This window comes from Amblyraja radiata, chromosome 22, assembly GCF_010909765.2.
Source record: "Amblyraja radiata isolate CabotCenter1 chromosome 22, sAmbRad1.1.pri, whole genome shotgun sequence".
Lineage (NCBI taxonomy): Eukaryota > Metazoa > Chordata > Chondrichthyes > Rajiformes > Rajidae > Amblyraja > Amblyraja radiata.
This window is the reverse complement of record NC_045977.1, coordinates 2,483,570-2,502,098: the sequence shown is the minus strand read 5'-3', so window position 1 is coordinate 2,502,098 and position 18,529 is coordinate 2,483,570. Positions and strand designations below refer to the sequence as shown.

At 43.1% G+C, this 18,529-nt stretch overlaps 1 protein-coding gene across 1 annotated transcript in view; it reads left to right on the top strand.

The window, feature by feature from the left end:
* xylt1 (xylosyltransferase 1) overlaps positions 1-18,529 on the top strand; it is a 303,503-nt gene that overhangs the window by 151,854 nt on the left and 133,120 nt on the right. The gene's annotated exons all lie outside the window — the stretch shown is intronic.

Sequence of the window (18,529 nt, the reverse complement as noted above, 5' to 3'; positions counted from 1 at the left end):
CATCTTATACTGAGATTGGAAGCAATGAAGAAATGCTTTGAGCCATTGAGCATCTTTCTGCAATATATAATTCCTGGTTTCTGTGTTGTAGGATCTAGTTTTCCATTTTAATACCTCCCACTCCAATATATTTCCATTAATTCCTGGCAAATCAAATTTGATGAGACATGCAGCAACGTAATATGATTATCAGGGAAATCTTCATATGGAACCAACACTGCAAGACAAACAAAATCCCTCAGATGTTTTAATAAATATTCCTGTAACATTTAATACATTTGCCTGTTGGCCAACAGAAACAATATTTATTTAGAATATTGTCAGTAACTTCATATTTTCTCCATTGCATGCATACCAAATCCTCTGCATTTAGAATCAAACCTGGTAATTATAATGGATTGTGAACTCTGATTTAAAAATGCCTGGAGACCAATGTAAACATTCCACGTTAATATTTGATATCTGTATCAGTCGAGATATATGATTTTCTGCCATTATTTGTATTTTTGCAGAATTCTGTTGCAATTTAGTTTTTTGGGTCGAGACATTATCCTCAATTCTCTGACCAGTGATCCCTTGCATCGCAATAAACATTGCAATCATGTCATTCTGTGACACTAAGTATTGGGGATTAACCTTGACCATTAAATCCAATGGTTGGCGTAGGGGAGCAGGATTAACAAATGGCATGATTTGTTAAACATTCTGCTTTGACGATGGCCAGATGTATATTTCAGTCCTGATCTAAAGCTTGGAATCCTTGTGCCCTCTCTTTGTGTGAAGTGCTGAGAAAGCAGTGTGTGAACAAGTGAGTGAAAAACACTGGAGGAATGACAAAGGGTCTTGATCTGAAAGGTCATTGCTCTACAGATGCTGTTTGGCCTGCTGAGTTCCTCCAGCACCTGGACTCTTGTGTCTCCTTAGGAACAAATGTATTAGGAACAGATGACCCAGCTACACCGGGTCCACAATCCTGATTGTAGCCTTAACCTCACAAGTTATCTCCATTGACCATTCATTGCCTAGTAGCTGTCTACCTCTGCTTTGAATATATACAAAGACTCTGCTTCCTACGCCTTTGAGGAAGAAAGTTCCAAAGTCTTATGACTCTGAAAGAAAATAAAATGTCTTCCTCAGGTAGCCAGCAGCCTCTTGTTGTCAACAATGCCCTTTATTTCCCCATAAGAGGAAACATCCTATCCACACCCACCCCAACACGATAGTACAGGAACTTAAATATTTAAGTCCTCGAGTGTACCTCTAAACTTCAGCAGATACAAACCTACCTCGTCTAGTTTCTAACCATGACATATAGGGGATGTAGAAGGGAATATAAGAGAATATAAGAACTAAATAAGTAGGACAATAAGAAGATATCAAATTGTCTTGGCAAGCAGGATTGAGGGGAATCCCAAGACATAGAATCATAGAAACATAGAAAATAGGTGCAGGAGTAGGCTATTCGGCTCTTCGAGCCTGCACCGCCATTCAATATGATCATGGCTGATCATCCAACTCAGTATCCTGTACCTGCCTTCTCTCGATACCCCCTGATCCCTTTAGCCACAAGAGCCACATCTAACTCCCTCTTAAATATAGCCAATGAACTGGCTTCAACTACATTCTGTGGCAGAGAATTCCAGAGTTTCACCACTCTCTGTGTAAAAAATGTTTTTCTCATCTCAGTCCTAAAAGATTTCCCCTTTATCCTTAAACTGTGACCCCTTGTTCTGGACTTCCCCAACATCGGGAACAATCTTCCTGCATCTAGCCTGTCCAACCGCTTAAGAATTTTATAAGTTTCTATAAGATCCCCCCTCAATCTTCTAAATTCTAGCGAGTACAAGCCGAGTCTATCCAGTCTTTCTTCATATGAAAGTCCTGACATCCCAGGAATCAGTCTGGTGAACCTTCTCTGTACTCCCTCTATGGCAAGAATGTCCTTCCTCAGATTAGGAGACAAAAACTGTACGCAATACTCCAGGTGTGGTCTCACCAAGACCCTGTAGAACTGCAGGAGAACCTCCCTGCTCCTATACTCAAATCATTTTGCTGGAGTGTATATGGAGGGTATAATCAGTGTGAAGACAGGTCCTTGTCTCCAGTATGACAATTTTGTCGATATTTGGTTTGAGGCAAGATCTTTAGAAAGGAGTTTGTGAAGAAAAACAATGTATTTGACCAGATGTAGTATTGCTCAATAGAATGAAAGGAATGGAGTAGATATAAAGTGGGAGAGACAAGTTTCCAACATGGTTATCAAACTGAAATCTACAATGGTGCAGCATTACCCAGGGTTCCTGGACATCCCAGCTTGCACAATAGACACAGCAATCGTTGTGTCGGAAGGAACTGCAATCTAGCCAATGAACTGGCCTCAACTACCTTCTGTGGCCTTTCAGAACTAAAGGATAGCTAGGAAAAGAGTAGTTCTCCTCAGGGACCAAAGTGTAATTCTCCTCAGGGAGCAAAGGAGAAATCTATGTGCGAGCCGGAGATACCAGCAGGAGTATAAATTAATATTTTTCTTCAGTGTTCATCAGGATATTGATGATGGAAAGTTAGAGGAATGGTATATTGATATTTTGGACTATGACTTTGTCAGGAAGAAGGATACATTTAGAGGAGTGAGATGGGACTTGATTGAGTTGGATATATGTGCACACATTCGTGGGTGAATATATCCCCATGGCCTGACAGAATCCAGGATGTTATGGGAATCAATGATGGAGGTTTGATGGATCTCTGATGTGGATTGTTCCATCTTTGTTAGCCACAGGTGATGTACTAAAGACTGGGGAATTCCCTTAATCAAGAACTATGGTAGTGATGAACCTGGAAATGACAGATTGATGAGCCTTAGATCAATGGTAGGGAAATCATTTGCACAAATTCCTTCTGGGACAGATTATGGGCGGTCAATACTGCAGGTGGAACCATGTCTCACAAATCCCAGCTGTTTGAGGAGATTTAAAGAAAATTGATGAAGGCAGCATTGTGGATCGGCTTTACATAAACCTTAACAAATCATTTGACAAAAACCTACATGGTTGGTTGATTCAGAAGGTTAAGGCACATGGAATCTAAGGTGTGTGGGCAAACTGGATCCTAATGTCACTTGCTGAAAGGTGGTTGCTGGTAGTGGTCAAAGGTAGACACAAATTGCTGGAGTAACTCAGTGGGACAGGCAGCATCTCTGCAGAGAAGGAATGGGAGAAGTTTCGGGTCAAGACCCTTCTTCAAACTGATGTCAGGGGAGTGGGCGGGACAGAGATAGTATGTAGTCGGAGACAGTAAGACTGGTGGGAGAACTGGGAAGGGGCAGGGGATGGTGAGAGAGGGAAAGCAAGGGCTATCTGAAGTTAGAGAAGTCAATGTTTGTAAGCTGCCCAAGCGGTAGTGGTCTAAGTTACAGTGGTCAAAGGGTATTTCTCTAACGGGAAGTGGTATACCGCATGTTTGATGCCAGGTCTATTGTTGTTTGCCAAATATATAAATGAATTGGATGATAATGTAGGTGGACTCATTTGTAAGTTTACTGATGGCACAATAATTGGTGGAGTAGCAGATAGTAAACAACATTATGGAGGGATGCAGAGGAACATAGCAGAGGAACAGAGGGTAGATTTTTCCTAGAGTGGTCAAGTATTTTTCCTAGAGTTAGGGAATCAAAGGCTAGAGGGTTTAGTTTAGTTGAGTTTAGAGATACAGCACGGAGACAGGCCCTTCAGCCCACCGAGTCCATGCCAACCAGCGATCCACATACACTAGCACTATCCTACACACTAGGGACAATTTACAAATTTTTTAACAGAGCCAATTAACCTCCAAACCTGTACATCCTTGGTGTGGGAGGAAACCAGATCACCCTGAGAAAACACACAAGGTCACTGGGTGAACGTACCAACTCCATATGGACAACACCCCTAGTCAGGATCGTACTCAGGTATCTGGCGCTGTAAGGCAGCAACTCTATTGCTGCGCCACCGTGCCGGTGGTGATAAAAGCAGATACGATTATAATGTATTCTAAGACATTTGGACAGATATTTGGATAAGAAACGAGTAGAGGAATACGGGCCTAATGCAGAACTATGGGATTTGCGCATATAGGCTGCCTGTCATGGGTAAATTGGACTGAAGGGGACGTTATTCTGCTGAGCACAATTTTGACTCTTTCCTTGCTCTGTGATGTAAGTGAGCAGAGAACTCAGTTCACACATTTGACATTCATATCCCCTTGCTATGGTTCTTTTGCTTCTTTCAAGTACCTCAGCAAGAATAATTTCCATGGCACTCATGGGATTTGTGCGGTGCCATAAATAATATTAGGGGAATTGATTGTAGAGACTTCATGGAATCTGCATTGGGAAATGGTTGCAGAAATATATATTGCCTAATATCTCTTTCCTTTTCTGTGACTTTCACTGATTTAAATCCATCCATATAGTCTTTTTGATGCTGTGGTTTTAAAACATTCTTCTTACGTCCAAGACAATGAATAATATACGGTGCTTTGGAAAGGAATAGATCGGGTAAATTCTCAGTCTTTTACCCAGATTAGGGGAATCGAGAACCAGAGGACACAGGTTTAAGGTGGGGAGGGGTTGGGAGGGGAGGGGGGGGGGGGAGGGAAGGTTTATTAGGAATGTGAGGGATAACATTTTTACACAAAGGGTTGTGGGTGTTTGTAGCCACCTGCCAGAGGAGGTAGTTGAGGCAGGTACCATGACAACATTTAGAGGTACATGGATAGGGTAGGTATAGAGGGATATGGGCCAAATGTGAGCAGGTGGGACTAGTGCAGATGGGACATGTTGGTCAGCGTGAGCAGGTTTTGTCAAAGGGCCTGTTTCCATGCTGTCCAACCCTGTGTATTTGAACAGTACCCTGAGTGTACAATGGTCGCCATGTATTGGTGCCATTTCATATGCTTCAATTCTGAAGGTGTTATAAATGTAGTTTTGACTTGGCCATTAAGGGCCGTTGATCTTGCGGTGTTGCAGGGTCAGCCTGTCCACACTAAAGGTTGTCGGTGTCCTCTACCACCACTCCTCCCCTGCCTGTCGCTGCAGGCCTCCATTGATCTGCGTGCTTCATCTCTCTCGACAGTTGCCCGATCCAAGCAAGCCCCAGGCTGCTGCAGGGCCTCCACCGGCCCACTCCACCGACACATCGATCCAGATACTACCCACCCCTGAACCAGCGTCCCTCACCAAACCAATGAAGGATTGGTGGCAGGTGCGGCACGGTGGCGCAGTGGTAGAGTTGCTTATTAAGGGATTGGACACGCTAGATGCAGGAAACATGTTCCCCGATGTTGGGAGAGTCCAGAACCAGGGGACACAGTTTAAGAATAAGGGGCAGGCCATTTCAAACTGAGATGAGGAAAAATGTTTTCACCCAGAGAGTTGTGAATTTGTGGAATTCTCTGCCTCAGAAGGCAGAGGAGGCCAATTCATTGGACGCTTTTAAGAGAGAGTTAGAGCTCTTAGGGCCATCAAGGGATACGGGGAGAAGGCAGGAATGGGGCACTGATTGTGGATGATCGGCCATGATCACATTGAATGCGGTGCTTGTTCCATTCCGGGGGGGATGTCAGCTTCCCCGCGCCGGGCGATCGAACCTCGCGTTGAACCTTCGGCGACGTTGGAGCTCCCAACTAGCCTCTCCCGACTGCGAGCTTGATGGTAAAGTCCGCGGTGGCCGCGGTGGGAGCGATCCCAGGCATGGGATCAGCTCCAATGTTAATTCCGCGCCCCGTGGTGGGGCTCAAAGTCAGTCCGAAGAGGCTTCCTGCTCCATCGATGGTAGGCCGCAGAGCGACCAGAGAATGTGATCCGAAAATTAATCACATCTCCGGCAAGGTAAGAACTTGAAAAAAAAGTATCCTCTGATCCACTCCCCCCCCCACTCCCTGGTTTTTCAGTCTGAATTGTTCAAAATGTAGGCAAAAACTGATGTGGTCAGACAGACAGTGTGTGCAGAAAGAGAAATTGCTTCTGTTTCACATGTGTCACGGTTCTTTCACTTGGAGCCCAAAGATAGTCAGAGGATTTTATTTTACATTTTCATAGTTCATTCACCGAGCGGTGATGAAGCAAAGCTCGGTATCACTTTGAATAGAAGATTTGTTAGGATTCAGCTCTCAAAGTGTGTGTTTTAATCCTTCTGACTGTATTTCGTTGATGAAAATGGCAGATCTTAATTAAATGTCATTTTTTCTGCATGACAGGCAGCTCACAATGACAAATTGAGAGGCAGACTTGTCATGTATGAAAAAGGCTGGCGTGTATTAGCACTGGATGTCTGAAATCATAGGATGCTTGCAAAATGGGAAAAGAAATTCAGCAAAGGTTCCAAATCCCTTGACCTGCCTGGTAACTCCGGCTTTGGCAGGAAGGCTTTGGCAGGAAGCTGTCGTCTGCAGGATTAGAGAATTAATGATGGTGTGGGCGGCAGCACTGGTGAATACTGACAGGCCTTGACCTGCTCCCCTATGCAGAGGTGTTCTACTGCTATAATGAGCAACGGGATTGGAATCCGGGGTCAGGGAGATTAGGGGTAGGATTTTCCGGTCAGAACGCAAGGCGGACATGCCAGTTCTTGTTTGTCATCGAGTAACGATCCTAACTTTCTCTGCTCTTGATTTACTGGTGGCTATAGAAACTATAGGAGAACTATTAGAATGATGGTCAATTATCTTCAAACTCCCTTTCTTAATTGAAAAGATGATTGTACACCAAGATATTGGCATACAGTGGTTGTATAGCCACTCATAACCCGGGGCCCTAGACAGGAGATATGAATCATAACATGAGCATTTGTTGAATTTAAATGTAGTTAATTAATAACCAGTAATGTAAAAAAAAACGTGCTCTGGGCAGTAATGGTAACCACCAAACAATTGGATTGTCAGAAGAAGTCATATTACCATATGCTCTTGACAAAAGGTGATTTAACATCCTTCGCCAGTCTGACCTCTCCGTGAGTCCAAGCCGGTCAAGGTGGCTAGTTACAAACTGTTCTCGCAAATGACCAGGCAAATCTTTCAGTCCATAGATATTTAGCAATAGACAATAAATTCTGATCTCATCCTGTAGTTTAGTTTAGTTTGCTATTGTCCAAGATTCAGTGGAAAACGTGCTACCCAGTCTAATCATACCATGAGTAAGTAAGTAAGTAAGTTTATTGGCCAAGTATTCACATACAAGGAATTTGCCTTGGTGCTCCGCCCATAAGTAACAACATGACATACAGTGACAGTTACGAATGACTCAGAAAACACTAAACATTAATAATAATAAAACATTAATGATAAAACACCATTGTTCAAGCATGTGAACCAACAAAATACCAGATCAAAGGGAGGCTACAGATTTTTGGCTGTTGAGTAGAGCAACTACTCGTGGATAAAAACTGTTTTTATGTCTGGCTGTGGCAGCTTTGACAGTCCGGATTCGCCTTCCAGAGGGAAGTGATTCAAAGAGTACAATCATACACAAATAAAAGAGTGCGATAATTATGGTGGATATTAGTAAATCCACTGTGTAGGAAGGAACTGCAGATAATGGATTAAACCGAAGATAGGCACAAAGTGCTGGAGTAACTCAGCAGGAAAGGCAGCTTCTCTGGAGAGAAGGAATGGGTGATGTTTCGGGTTGAGACCCTTCTTCAGTGTCTATCTTAGTAAATCCTCTTCTGAGAGAGATTGCAAAATCGCTATCACCGGTGCCATTTCAAGTGTGTAAAATTATCAAGTCTGATCCTGGCTTAAGGAGATATAGATGTGTTATTTTCTCACTTTAAGGCCCAATGTCCTGGTGACAAGTGATGTGTGGGGATATAGGCTATGTCGGGTCATCCTGTCCCAATGCCATGCAATCACCTCCTTTCATGGCCGCTGCTCGGTGCAGGTGCTGAAGGCTGTGCTCGCTCGCTCTCCCAGCTATTCTAGAGCGTCCAGCTCTCTCCTCATCTTGCCATTCCAGCCCACAACGTGCGGCCCAATGTGGGGAGGTAATGCATGGGGCTCTGGCGGGGTTCTCACCCTTATGTATGAAGGGCAGATGAATGGAATTAACTGGGCAGCTTTCATGTACAGCCAGCAGAGCCAGAACGGGCTGAATGTTCTCCATGTGGTTCCTATGTCAGCCAGCGGTTGGGATATGCAGAATACTGGCAATGGACGCTCACCCCAGGGCAGCACGGTGGCGCAGCGGTAGAGATGCTGCCTTGATATGGACAAATGCTGCCAGCAACAGGACAATCGGTCACCAGAGGACAGTGATTTCAGCTAATTAACTAAAGAGCCAAGTTCCCACAGTGAGTTTTAAAGATGTGGAGTGTTCTGCCTTTGGGTGGTGGATGCAGATTCAGTAGCTATTTTCAAAAGAACAATTGGAAAACTTCTAAAGGTAAATGTTTCATGGGCCTGGGGAAAGGGCAAAGGAATAGCATTAATTGGTCAGCTCCCGGAAATAGCCAATATGGTCACGATGGGTGGAATGTGCTCCATTTGATTCCACTTATCTGCGTTGACCACCTGAATGTCTCTCTATCAGGAGTTACAGACAACAAATTGTGAACTGGTATTCATTACAGATTACATCAGGTTACTATTATTATGTCTGATGGATCGCTGAACAACTCAGATGTCGTTAGTTGTATTAAGAGTCCTTGGTGTTTGATCTCGCTAGCTTGATGGATGGATGGATGTTGTCTTTCAGGATGTAATTATATCTTTGGAGTTAGGTAGAAGCCCCTGAGGAAGGTTTGAGATGTTGAGACATGGGCCAGTGTCGATGACCACCTTATCAAAGCTGTAATATCTCCACACAGCTCATCATCTACTGTAGTTAGTCATTTAAATGAAAGATACTTTTATGTTTAATGAATGCTCTAACTAAACTGTAGGAAGGAACTGCAGATGCTGGTCTAAACCGAAGATAGACACAAAATGCTGGAGTTACTCAGCGGGACAGGCAGCAACTCTGGAGAGAAGGAATGGGTGAACTTTTGAGACCCTTCTTCAGGAAGAATTAATAATTAAACTCACTACCTTATAATTCAGGGCATAACGATGACAATATTTCAAAAGTCAACATCTAGGGCACATTTTAATCATATTCTATACCTGTTTTAAAATGTGTGCGTGTTAAACAACAAAAGAGAACTGAGTAAAAAGGCAATGCATGAAACAGATGCAGGGACGATTGGTAGAACATGATCAATAAAAGGATGCATAAGGTACAGGTCATTCCCATGTTATGGCAGGGTTAAGTTCCTGTGAACTGTTTGTAACCTGAATAATTTGCAATCTGGAAACGCAGTCATAGACAGGAGTACTGCATGGCAGAGGATGTCTACAGACCCACAACAGCCAGAAAATTCATCCCGCTGGTCTTCAAAATGCTCGCTTGTGTGTAAGAGCTGGACATAAGTTAGGTGTTCACAAGCTGGGGAAGACCTGTACATGCAAAAATAACTAAGTAGCATCATGTATAAATGGGAGACCTTTATCTGAAATGTTTTGGTCAGCTGAAATATTTATTGCTAAAAATAAATTTTATTTCATAATAAGGAAATGGCAAGAGACCTGTTTTAAACATGGGAAAGCCTCCAGGCAGTTTTACTGGTACTTCATCACCTTTAAAAGCGTTGTTATTGACTTTATTCCCCAGGAATTGGATTGCATTGCATCTGTTTTGTGGATGTTCTCAGTCCAGTGGCAATGTTACTGTGCGTAGATCACACTGGAAATCATTGCAGAACAGAACCATACCCAGCACAACATTGCATTTGGCGACCAAAATAAATAAGGGACTTCTAAATAACTCGCTACATTTTTTACTGATGAGTAGCATTATAAAACTGGAATGGTTTCTTGGACAAGATAAAATAAATATCAAACTCCAAGATAGAAAATCAGGCAATATTTAATGTAATTCAAGGATCCTGTGTTTAGTCTTAACTGCAGTTGAGATTATGATGTAGACTTAGCACGTATGCTTAATGGATGTATGGTTATGTAGGGAAAGGATAGACGGGTAGAATGGCTTCCCTCTATCTGTGCATCCCTATACACATCTGGCTTGTATTATCTGGCCTGTAAATCTGCAATGCATGAACGCCCATTGAAAATGCTGAAGATTAACACAAAATGCTGCAGTAATTCAGCGGGACAGGCAGCATCCCTGAATAGAAGGAATGGGTGACATTTTGGGTCAAAGTGGCCCGTCTGAAGGGCCTTGGCCCGAAACGTCACTCATTCCTCCCATTATCCAGAGATGCTGCCTGTCCCGCTAAGTTACTGCGGCATTTTGTGTTTATCTTCGATGTAAACCAGCATCTACCGTTCCTTGGACTATGCAACCCCTTTGACCCAGGTTACGTTGTCTAGAATCCATTCTCTTCTTTCTCTCTTCCTTTGTGCTCCTTGACCCTGTATGAAATATTTCTCTTTATGCTCGGCTTAACCCCATCACAAAGGGCACTCAATCAATGTTATGTATTGTGTACAAATTGTTGACATTAAGCCAACCATTTCACCATGAATAACAATCTTAAAATAAAATTTAAAACCTCAAATGCAGTAACAGTTATCAAATGTGTAGCGTCAGATTTCGACATCATTAGCTTTTGTTTATAGTACAATATAAAATTGTGCTTCAAGGCTCATATATGAAATACTGATTCTTTCAGATAGAACAATATAGAAATTAAAAACTAAAACTGTAGGTTTGAATAGAAGTGTTTAAATGTGTCCTCCCACTTAATAGAACATAGAAGAGTACAGCACAGGAATGGGCCCTTCGGCCCACAATGTTTGTGCTGAACATGATGCCTAGTTAAACTAATCTCATCTGCCTGTATGTAGTCCATATCCTTCTATTCCCTGCACTTCCATGTGCCTATCTAAAAGCCTCTTAAACACCACTATCATATTTGCCTCCACCACCAACCTTGGCAATGTATTCCAGGCCCGACCACCCCTGTGTAAAAACATTCACCCTGCACAACTCCATTAAACTTTCCTCTCTCACTTTGTAGCTATACTCCCTAGTGTTGGACATTTCCACCCTGGGAAAAGGTTCTAATTACCTAACCTATATATGCCTCCCATAATGTTACATACAAGTCTCTCCTCAATCTCCGACGTTCCAGAGAAAACAGTCTAAGTTTATCCAACCTCTCCTTGTGGCTGAAACTCTCTAATCCAGGCAGCATTCTGGTAAACCTCCTCTGCACCCTCTCCAAAGTTTCATTTTCAGTTTAGTTTATTGTCACTTGCACCAAGGTACAGTGAAAAGCTTTTGTTGTTTGCTAACCAGCCAGTGGAAAGACAATTCATGATTACAATCGAGCCATTCACAGTGTACATACCCGATAAAGGAATAACATTTAGTGCAAGGCAGTGGCGGACTGGCCAGGGTGTCAGCTTGCCCGATGGCAAGTGGGTCCCTGATGAAGTGGGCCCCCTTTGTCTCCTGGCAACCAATAGTTTTAGACCCAGTCCGCTACTGGTGCAAGGTAAAGCCAGTAAAATCCGATCAAAGATAGTCCGAGGTTCCTCGATAAGGTAGCTTCCACATGGTTCCTGTAATGGGCCGACCAGAACTGCATGCACAGTTCCAAATGCAGCCTAACCAAAGTCTGAAAAAGGGTTTCTATCCGAAATATCACCAATTCCTTCTCTTCAGAGATGCTGCCAGTCCCACTGAGGTACTCCAGCTTTTTGTGTCTATGGTTTAAACCAGTATCTGCAGTTCCTTCCCACACAATGTCCTATACATTTACATCATGATTTAATGCTATTTGATCTTATTAAAACATCCAGCCACGAGGAGGTGAATGGGTTTTAGGGCAAGAAATCTTTGATTTGAGGTAGATTTAACTGTGTCTAGTGGTCAAATGTGTTGCAGCCACATACAGTAAGACCTCATCTTGCCATGTAGCCGACCCAGATCAGCACCTCATGATAGTTTACCATAGTTCATCATTATCTCCACAAAACAGATACTTTGCCTTCTTAGCTAAAAGCAGCTGACTAATTGAGATAAGTAGATAACAGTCTCATTTCTGCAACATCTCCTGTGGTGATTACAAATGTAAAAAAAAAATATCTCAACAATCGAAAACAACAAAGAAGTGTGATTTACATATTAGTCTCATGAACCTTTAAATCTTCATGGTTAAGCTTCTCATCAGACCTTGGGATCACAATTTTAATACTTTTCACATATAAAAATCAAACATCAAACATCTTAAATTTTACGAGGATGTTGCTAGGACTAGAGGATGTAAGCTTTAGGGAGAGGTTGAGTAGATTGAATCTCTATTCCATGGAGCGCAGGAGGATGAAGGGTGATCTTATAGAGGTGTACAAAATCATGAGAGGAATAGATCAGGTAAATGCAGTCTCTTGCCCAGAGTTGGGGAATCGAGGACCAGAGGACTGTGGTTCAGGGTGAAGGGGAAAAGATTTAATAGGATTCTGAGGGGTAACTTTTTCATACAAAGGGTGGTGGGTGTATGGAACAAGCTGCCAGATGAGGTAGTTGAGGCAGCGACTATCCCAACATTTAATAAACTGTTAGACAGATGCATAGATAAGACAGGTTTGGAGGGATATGGACCAAGCGCAGGCAGGTGGGACTAGTGTAGCTAGGACATGTTGGTGGGTTAGGCCGAGAGGCTGTTTCTGCGCTGTATCACTCTATGACTAGTGTAGCTTTGTCTAGTGGGCCGGTGTGGGCAAGTTGGGCCGAGGGGCTGTTTCTGCGCTGGGTCACTCTAGGGCTAGTGTAGCTGGGACATGTTGGCGGATGTGGGCAAGGGACTGTTTACACGCTGGTCTCTCTATGACTCCATGACTAGTGTAGCTGGGACATGTTGACCGGTGTGGGCTAGTTGAGTGAGGGGCTGCTTCCACAGTGAATCACTCTATGAATTGTGTAGATAGGGCAAGTGGGCCGGCGTGGGCAAGTTGGGCTGAGGGGCCTGTTTCCACACTGTATCATTCTATGACTAGTGTAGATAGGAAATGTTGGTAGGTGTGGGCAAGTTGGGCCGGTGTGGGCAAGGTGGGCAAGGGGGCTGTATACACGCTGCATCACTCTATGACTAGTGTAGCTGGGACATGTTGGCAGGTGTGGGCTGGTGGGCAGATGTGGGCAGGTTGCGTGAGGGACAGTTTCCGCGCTGTATCACTATTCTTTGCGCATTGGTCCATTTTGTGAGGTTCCCTAGTTCAGGAGAACATACGATTTGATTTCCTGTGTACAATTATTTAAGAGCACGATGTGAAGTCCAGCTGCTGCACTTGCAAATAACCAGGCGCATAATAAAGATGTCCCTATCCAGAGTGAACTGAATGCACAATTGAAAAGGATAAAGAAAAGCACAATGCTAGTAAATAGTAAAATAGGCAGAAAAATATTAACGATGCTCATATTCAGCCAGCGATTGTGGAGCCAGAAACAGAATTAATGTATTAGGTCAATAACCAATCATCACCAGTAATGACACAAAGTGCTGGAGTAACTCAGCAGACTGAATCAGTCTGAGGAAGGGTCCCGACATCACCTCTCCATGTTCTCCAGTGATGTTACTTGCTCTATATACTCGCGACTGTGTAACCGGACACAGTTCAAACTCCATCTTCAAGATTGCCGATGACACCACTGTTGTTGGACGAATTATACTTACCGATGAGTCGATGTATAAGTAAATAAATAAGTAAGGTTATTGGCCAAGTATTCACATACAAGGAATTTGCCTTGGTGCTCCGCCCACAAGTAACAACATGACATACAGTGACAGTTACGAATGACTCAGAAAACACTAAACATTAATAATAATAAAACATTCATGATAAAACACCATTGATCAAGCATGTGAACCAATAAAATACCAGATCAAAGGGAGGCTACAGATTTTTGGCTGTTGAGTAGAGAAACTGCTTGTGGATAAAAACTGTTTTTATGTCTGGCTGTGGCAGCTTTGACAGTCCAGAGTCGCCTTCCAGAGGGAAATGATTCAAAGAGTTTGTGGCCAGGGTGAGAGGGGCCAGAGATGATCTTGCCCGCTCGCTTCCTGGCCCTTGCAGTGTCAATGGAGGGAAGGTTGCAGCCAATAATCTTCTCTGCTGATGAACGATTCGCTGCAGCCTCCAGGTGTCGTGCTTGGTGGCTGAGCCAAACCAGACCACGATGGAGAAGGTGAGAACAGACTCTATGGTGGCCGTGTAGTATTGGACCATCATTGCCTGTGGCAGATTGTGCTTCCTCTGCTACCGTAGCAAATGGTACCAGCACAACAAGCTGCCTCTCAACATCAGTAAGACCATGGGACTGATTGTGGACTTTGGAAGAAGTATAATGCAGATCCACAAACCCATCTTTGTCGATGGTGGAGAGGGTCAAAAGTATCAAATTCCTCAGTGTGCACACCTCTGAAGATCTGTCCGGGACCCAGCACATTGATGCAATTATAAAGAAAGCCCATCAACGTCTCTCCTTCCTTAGAAGATTGTGGAGATTTGGTATATCAACAACTACTCTCTTGAACTCCTACAGGTGTACGGTAGAGAGCATATTGACTGGTTGCATCACGGCCTGGTTCAGCGACTCAAACGTCCAGGAATGAAGAAGTCTGTGAAAAGTGGTGAAACTGCCCAGTCCATCATGGATACTAACCTCCATTGAAGGGATCTACAATCTCCACTGAAGGGAACTGTAACATTCAGGTTCAAGAACAGCTTCTTCCCTACAACAGTCAGGCTTTTAAACACTACAACCTCCAAATAGACTTGGGGTCACTATCTTTGCACTATTATTGTCTATTACTGATAAATAAATAGTGATTAAGAAGGAACTGCAAGAAGATGCTCTTGACCTCGTGGACTATTGCCCTGTTCAATCACTTCAGCGCTTATTGTCCTTTTGTGCATTACCCAACATTTGCATTTCTTTGTCTCGACTACATCCAATGATAATAAGTTATAGAGGACAATCAGCAATAACGGACATTGTCCCCTCCCACCCCCCCCCCCCCCCCCCCCCCCCCCCACCCCCCCACCATGTTCCATTATAATGAGTTTACTATAATAGTACTTAACAATTCTACTTCTTGATAGGCTACTTGGACAAGAAACTACATTTTCTGTGGCAAAATGAGCCCAGGTTTGAGTTTGAAACACAACAATTCTGTGTCATTTGATGCACTTGTAGAGCTGAGGGCAGGGCAGCTTTTTACTCGCACCTGTACTCTGCTGAAAGTGCTTTGACACCTTCTCACAAATAATGACAACCTCTATTAACCTTGCTTTGGTTTTGGCAGCAAATTAGGGGCCAGTACATTTACTCAAGCACTTTCAGGTTGAGAGCAGTGGCATCGAGTAATTTCCATCTGTACCTACTTGACACAGCTGCCACCCCGTACCTTCAAGTAGCTCAGGTTGTGTTTAGTTTAGAGATACAGCGTGAAAACATGCACATCGACCCACCGAGTCTGCACCGATCAGCGATCTCTGCATATTGACACAGCCCTACATGCACTAGAGACAATTTACACTTATACCAAGCTAATTAACGGGGTCACAGGGAGAACATACAAACTGTGTACAGACAGCACCCGTGGTGGGGATCGAACCCGGGTCTCTGGCGCTGTAAGCATTGTAAGGCAACAACTTTACCGCTGTGCTGCCGTATTGTGAGAGCATTCTTACAGAATCAACACTTGCACAGCAGTTTCTTCAGGATCAAATAACAGCATTATCCTTTAATGTCATATTTCATCTATCGACGTTAGTCATATATAGATCTACAGGCAGTGAGGAAATAACACAAAATCAGTCTGAAGACGGGTCTCGACTCAAAATGTGATCTATCCATGTTCTCCAGGGCTGCTCCTTGACCCACTGAGTTACTCCAGCACTTTGTGCCTTTTTCTGCTATGTTTTTGTAAACCAGCATCTGCAGTTCCCTGTTGCTGCGTCATGAATTTGTTTCTTCAGTCTGTCTCCCCGAAGCTTTGTGATGGAAGAGGCGGTAAAGATTTGTGATACTTTTGAAAACTATGCAAGAATGAAAGGCAAGTGATCAATATTTGATCCCCACAGATGCTAATTTAAGTCATCGGTCTTGATAAATCACAAGCAGAGTTCTTTGTGGTTTGTTACGTTGATATGGTTGTCTTGTCATTTAATACTGCCACTGATGTGTAAACACGCCCGACCAGTTTCCCTCTGGTATATTCATAAAGGGATTAGGTGGAGGAATCATGTCAGGCTCTGTAATAGTACTCCTGCTAAATGATCAGAAATTCAAGGTTATGGCGATTTGCTCACTATGGCTTCTGAAATCACTAACTTTTCCAAAGGAAGGGAAATAAAATAAAATGTTTTGTCAGCATCGCACAAACTATCCACTGTGGCCATTGGATGGCTGATCAGGTCTCGATAAAAGCAGTGCAGTCACACTTTCAGGGAGAACTTCCACCCTGAACTTGTTACATTTTGGCCCAAGTGCAGGACTGGTGTGACATTACCGAGAGCATGGTCACATCATTCATCTGTTGATGGAAGGCAGTGAATGTATTAATTGTTTGTTTTCTGTTACAAGCTGAATAGAGCAGAGTGTGAGTGAGTTGAGGGGAGTGCACATTCTGCAGAAGTGGGGCTGATACAGATAGAGAGTTTCATCTGAAGATAGACACAAAAAGCTGTTGTAACTCAGCGGGACAGGCAGCATCTCTGGACAGAAGGAATGGGTGATGTTTCGGGCCGAGACATTTCTCCTTCTTCTGCTTAGCTTTGTCCCAGACTGCACGATTCAGCCACCATATGTGTGAAATGAGAACCAAAATTATACTTTGTCTTCATGAGGCGCAGCATCTGCAATGCCTGACAATGAGTTAAGGTGTTGTTGGAGTAGAGGCCCAAAGGCTTGCTCAAAGCAGTCGGCTTTAGGGAGAATCTTTAATGTGGAATGTAAGATAGGGTGTCATGGCTATGGGTATTTGTGAGTAATGACCTTTGTGTGAGTAATGCTTCACTAAGAGACTGGTACTGTGCAGAGTGTATCTGGTAGTAGACCAGCAGTAGAGAATTGCATGCACCACTTTGGGTTCATTTGGGTTTTTACTAATTCATTTAGTTTATAGATACAGCGCGGAAACAGGCCCTTCGGTCCACAGAGCCTGTACACTAGCACTATCCTATACACACTAGGGACAATTTACAATTTTACCAAGGCAATTAATCTACAAACCTGTACATCTTTGGAGTGTGGGAGGAAACCGGAGATGCTGTAGAAAACCCACAAGGTCACAGGAGAATGTACAAACCCCGTACAGACAGCACCCGTAGTCAGGATCATACCCGGGTCTGTAATTCTGTAAGGCAGCCACTCTACCGCTGGGCCACCTTGCCACCCTGTTCCGCCCCTGTGCTTTCTGAATAAAACCTATACTTGGAACATAAGCGAAAGCGCCTTTGAGAAAACTTTAGATTAGTTGAGAAACCATGATTTCTATCAACTTCTGGGGCTAACTGTAAAAGTTGATGGTGACTCATCTCTGGAGTTGTCAACGATTACCACTACTAAGAAAGAAACAAGAAACAAAACATCGGTTATTTGTGTGGTTGTTACAGAAGGAACTGAACATCTAGTGTTTTAGAACCCCAATGAAACACCAGACTGACAGAATTATTGTCAAAAGAGCTTCCACTTACAAAGACTAAATAACCAAAGACTTTAAATCAGACTTTTAGTTATTAATTTGACAATTTAACACTTTCACAAACGCTGCTTGGTGTTTGTCTGGGAATGACCAACTCCACCAATTCAGTGCTTGATTGTAACCAAGCTATGGACTGATTAAACCTGACTTATATTGACCAAAGAAGATGAAATAAAATTATCTAAACTACACATAACACTCCAAATGCAGCCTAACCTGTCCTATAAAGCTGTATCATACTTCAAAAATGTTGATAAAGTAACCCCAATATAATACTTAAATGTTGATAATCGTTAGTTTATTGCATATCTTTCATTCATTTGTTCTGTAACTTTCCGCATCACAGTCTATATTTCTCGTTTCTCTGTCCTCGGTCTGAAGAAGGGTCTAGACCCAAAATGTCACCTATTCCTTCTCTCCAGAGATGCTGTCTGACCCGCAGTGTTACTCTAGCTTTTTGTGTCTATCCTCGGTTTTGAACCAGCATCTGCAGTTCCTTCCTACACTAACAATGCTGCTTATCCTTAACAAAGTGAAAAATAGAATCCTATCTGATAATCCAGCTGTTATGGACCCTGGAAATGTCATGATAGGTAATAAAGGTGAAATTCATCATCACCAATAATGTAAAATGGGCCCAGAGTGAATCAGCCTATGGCCAAATAATATTGATTTCAAAAGAAGTCTAAAGACGTGCTGTAAAATGCACTGTCAATTCACTGTGAACCTGTATTATGCCATGGCCATAACCTGTTTTGAAAAATAAAATCATAGTTTATTTTTAT